Source organism: Rhipicephalus microplus, unplaced genomic scaffold (assembly GCF_043290135.1).
Source record: "Rhipicephalus microplus isolate Deutch F79 unplaced genomic scaffold, USDA_Rmic scaffold_899, whole genome shotgun sequence".
In the NCBI taxonomy this organism is placed as follows: domain Eukaryota; kingdom Metazoa; phylum Arthropoda; class Arachnida; order Ixodida; family Ixodidae; genus Rhipicephalus; species Rhipicephalus microplus.
In genome coordinates this window covers 20,146-25,000 of record NW_027465452.1, presented here as the reverse complement: position 1 = coordinate 25,000, position 4,855 = coordinate 20,146, and the positions used below count along the sequence as shown (strand labels likewise).

The 4,855-nt window shown below is 58.0% G+C and overlaps 2 non-coding genes across 2 annotated transcripts; both read right to left on the bottom strand.

Moving 5' to 3' along the window:
• Nucleotides 1-730: 730 nt before the first annotated feature.
• On the bottom strand, nt 731-883 carry LOC142795830 (5.8S ribosomal RNA). The gene has a single exon (XR_012893340.1). It is a non-coding gene; the product is annotated as a 5.8S ribosomal RNA (ribosomal RNA).
• Nucleotides 884-2,602: 1,719 nt separating this feature from the next.
• On the bottom strand, nt 2,603-4,417 carry LOC142795831 (small subunit ribosomal RNA). Its single transcript, XR_012893341.1, has one exon. It is a non-coding gene; the product is annotated as a small subunit ribosomal RNA (ribosomal RNA).
• Between the last annotated feature and the right edge of the window lie 438 nt (nt 4,418-4,855).

Here is a 4,855-nt window from a genome sequence, read left to right as displayed (position 1 = left end):
CCCAGTTTTTTGAACGGGACGGGAACTGCGAAGCACTTAGACCGACGGCGGACTACGACGAGAACGCCTTAAGCTTCGCCAACGGTTTCGCCAACTCGTGCGGGAGACTTTTTCCGCTTCGCGGCAAGTCGTCGCGCCGTGCTCTCCGCATCAACCGCGTACGCAGCGAACCGCAAACGTCGGGCGCAGCCTCCTCACCTCCCTGCGCTTTGCGCGCGAACGTTCCCTGTTCGCGCGGCAAAGCCTGGAGGAGGCACGGCCCCGCAGCGTGTTCGAGCGCCCGGTCTACGGGACACCCTGCTTACTTCGAGGGCAACAAGCGCAACGCAAGGCTGCGATCTCGCGCACTTTGCGCACGGCTGGAGAAGCTTTGCTGGCCGGCTTTCGCTCCTCGTGTTTACCGTGCGTTAAAGTTGCGCGTCCGTGGCTCTCGCAGCTCTTGCGCGCCCGGTCGCAGAGAGGAGTACGCAACCTCGACCGCACTTTCCCTGCAGGCTTCCTTCCGACTCGAAGTCCTGCGGCGGTCTCAACGAGGTGCCACATCCTCAATGCAGTCGGTCGCCCCCGTTTCGGTTGGGCTCTGGCACGACGGCCACCGTCTCGCCCTTGAGTGGCCGCTGTTGGCGCTCGCTGTGAGGTGTTCAGCGTGCTGTCCGTGTTGCCGACGCGGTCAAAACGAGTCGACGGCTCACGTTCCCTTGTGCGCCGAAGGCTCTCTTGATATGTGATCCGACCCTCAGACAGACGAAGCCAAGGGAAGACCCAAGGCCGCAATGTGCGTTCAAAGAATCAGTGCTCAGTGTGTCCTGCAATTCACACCAAGTCTCGCAGCTGGCTGCGTTCTTCATCGACCCGAGAACCGAGTGATCCACCGCTTAGAGTCGTGAAAAAGTGTTTGTTCAATTCCGTACAGTCAAAACCAAACGTTTCTGGCACTCGGCCAAACAGTGGCCAAGAAGGGCGCTTTTCAGCGCACGCTTGGACTCCAAAACTCTGCCGCGCCTTTTTCGGCTGCCGCAAATCGAGCAAACGGTGTGTTTCGGACGGCGTTTCGCTTCCGCTACTTGCGAGTGCTTTCGTGGTCCACCCCTCTATAAATACTCGGGAGGCGTCGAAGCCGGTTCTCCAAGCCGGACCCGTAGGTATCGTTGTGTGCTCGCTCTCATTGGCCCGCCTAACCAGAAAATGCCTGCGGTACACCCATTTGGATAAGAGTGCACGCAGATGCGGGCCTCGACGGCTACACATTTCCTCGGGCGGCCGCCTCCCGGCCTCCGTGGAGCGCGGGATGCACGGTCCCATCGACAAGCCTCTCCCGTTTTTACCGTGGCGTCGCGGTTCACCACGGCGGGCGGGTCGGTCTCCTCCGCATAAAAAGGGGGACCCCCGCTTTTTGTTCCACGAAATCGCACAAGCTTTTTTCGCATCCACGGTTTGCCACCGCACACCAAAATGCCGATCCGGCTGCCTACTTTAGCCAACAGGTGGAGCCAGGCGCGCCGTACTTGCGCGGCACTTCCCACGTCCACCGAAGTCGGTGCCAAGGACCACTTTCGGCGCCGGAGCCGCGTACGAGCCTACTCGAGGCGGAAGAACGAAGCCAGCAAGGGCCTGGCCGCAAGTGCGTTCAATTGTCGGGACGTCCAAGTCCCTCGTTCTTCCGTGCTTCCTCTTTCGGCAAGTCGTTGCGGCACCTTCCCAAAGCGCGCAGACCCGCTAATCGCGACGAGCGCGACGTGGCCGTGCCGCCTTTCCCTCGGCAGCAAGCAAAACGCCTGGCAACGTCGACGCTCCCCTAACCGCGATCTCGCACCGTGTTTCGTGTGGCGAATTCAAAAGCCGGCCGGCGCTGCTGCAACCATTACGGTCGGTACGCATACGCCGCGGAGGGCGGGACGGTCATCGGAGCGTGCGGTTCCTCCATCGAGTACTGCGCACCTCGGCCGTCGCATCGCCGTGCCATGACCGGCCGCGCGTCAACGCGAACCGGTGCCAGCGAGATCCCTCGCCTGCAAGAACCGACCGGCAGCCTCCGTCACCCGAGGACGCGGAGGCGCTTGCCGCGGACGGCGGGACGGTATGCACTGGTGCACAGCGGACCCGTCACATCGCCAGTTCCTTGACCGACCGCCGACGCTTGTGCCGTTCCTCTCGTACTTGGCAGTCGCCGCGCGATTGTCGGGTCTCGTTCTTGCACGCTCGAACGGTCGGGAGGGCACTCGGCTGGCGTTTCGGGAACGCGCAGCCTCGCCTTCTACCGACGTAACCACGACTCGCCGTTCGCGCTCCGCCGCTCCTGTTTACAGTACTAGGCGGTCCCGCAGCGGTCGGGTCGCGCATTTCGAGCGCTTCGAGCCACGGTGCAGTGGCGGGTCGAAAGCCGACCTATGAGTGCGTTGCGCCGTTTGTACCCGCGTCCGCCACCTGGCCGACCGTCCAAGGTCGCGGTGTTGGCGTCCGCTGGGCGCAACAATTTGTCACGGGGTGCCGCTCCACATTCAGGCAGCCCCGTGGGGAAAAGCCGACCCCGCGTCCAAACGGGGTCAGCGGCAGAAAGTGTCGGGCGCAGACGCAGCTGAGGCGCTCACCCTTCACAATCCGTTAATGATCCTTCCGCAGGTTCACCTACGGAAACCTTGTTACGACTTTTACTTCCTCTAAATGATCAAGTTTGGTCATCTTTCCAACAGACCGGCGCAACCGAAAGGCCGCGCCGGACATCGGTCCGAAGACCTCACTAAATCATTCAATCGGTAGTAGCGACGGGCGGTGTGTACAAAGGGCAGGGACGTAATCAACGCGAGCTTATGACTCGCGCTTACTGGGAATTCCTCGTTCAAGGGGAACAATTGCAAGCCCCTATCCCAATCACGAAAGAAGTTCCACGGGTTACCCAGTCTTTTCAGACAGGGATAAAGACACGCTGCTTCCTTCAGTGTAGCGCGCGTGCGGCCCCGGACATCTAAGGGCATCACAGACCTGTTATTGCTCTGTTTCGTGCGGCTAGGAGCCGCTTGTCCCTCTAAGAAGGTTGTAAGGTGCTGGGAACCCCGCACCTATTTAATAGGCTAGAGTCTCGTTCGTTATCGGAATTAACCAGACAAATCGCTCCACCAACTAAGAACGGCCATGCACCACCATCCACCGAATCAAGAAAGAGCTCTCAATCTGTCAATCCTCCCAGTGTCCGGGCCGGGTAAGTTTTCCCGTGTTGAGTCAAATTAAGCCGCAGGCTCCACTCCTGGTGGTGCCCTTCCGTCAATTCCTTTAAGTTTCAGCTTTGCAACCATACTTCCCCCGGAACCCAAATACTTTGGTTTCCCGGAAGCTGCCCGCCGAGTCATTTGAGTAACTCAGGCGGATCGCTGGTTGGCATCGTTTATGGTCAGAACTAGGGCGGTATCTGATCGCCTTCGAACCTCTGACTTTCGTTCTTGATCAATGAAAACATTCTTGGCAAATGCTTTCGCAGTAGTTCGTCTTGCGACGGTCCAAGAATTTCACCTCTAGCGCCGCAATACGAATGCCCCCGTCCGTCCCTCTTAATCATTACCTCGTATTCCAAAAACCAACAGAACAGAAACGAGGTCTTGTTCTATTATTCCATGCAAGTTTATTCAGGCGACTCGCCTGCGTTGAGCACTCTAATTTTTTCAAAGTAAAAGCACCGGCCATCTCGAGGCACACAATGAAGTGCACCAAGAAAGAACCGGCATGATGTTCAGTCCGAGCCGTCGCATCGGGTAGATGCACTACTCGTCTGGAACTGAGATCCAACTACGAGCTTTTTAACCGCAGCAGCTTTAGTATACGCTATTGGAGCTGGAATTACCGCGGCTGCTGGCACCAGACTTGCCCTCCAATTGATCCTCGTTAAAGGATTTAGAGTGTACTCATTTCAATTACGGGGCCTCAAAAGAGTCCCGTATTGTTATTTTTCGTCACTACCTCCCCGTGCCGGGAGTGGGTAATTTGCGCGCCTGCTGCCTTCCTTGGATGTGGTAGCCGTTTCTCAGGCTTCCTCTCCGGAATCGAACCCTGATTCTCCGTTACCCGTAACAACCATGGTAAGCAAGTAACCTACCATCGAAAGTTGATAAGGCAGACACTTGAAAGAAACGTCGCCGGCTCGTGGCCATGCGATCAGCACAAAGTTATCCAGAGTCACCACACAATACGGGCCGAAACCCGATCGATCTTGGTCTAATAAAAGCACCCGTTACCCAAAGGGCTCCAGGCTCACTGCATGTATTAGCTCTAGAATTGCCACAGTTATCCAAGTAGGAAGAAACGATCTAAGGAACCATAACTGATTTAATGAGCCATTCGCGGTTTCGCCTTATTTCGGCATGTACTTAGACATGCATGGCTTAATCTTTGAGACAAGCATATGATTACTGGCAGGATCAACCAGGTAATCGTTCGACTGCGCGTCCGTCCTCGCCCTCGGCGGGCCGGACGCAGTCTGTGTGCGGCGGAGGCCACCTTCAGGCGCCCCAACACGCTTATTTTGCACTCCGAGATGACGGCGTTCGAGCTCGCTACGGCACAACCTTCCCGAAAGACGAGTGGGAGCCGTGCGGCAAGAAGCACGTTCATGCTCGCTCTTTTTCGTTGCATCGACTCGGTCGCGCCGTGCGGGTTGCCCAAGCCCGCTGCACTGTCGGTGGACCGGCCGGAACTAGCAACGGAGCCGAGACTGCAAAGCCGCCAGACGACGGGTCACGCCCGCGTCTTCGGCGCTTTCGCATCTGAATCGCCCGAGGACGACACGGAACACACCTCGATATCGTGGTAAAACGGCACCGTCCGACAACCAGCCCCTAACGCATCAAGCGGATGAGGCTGCAGACGA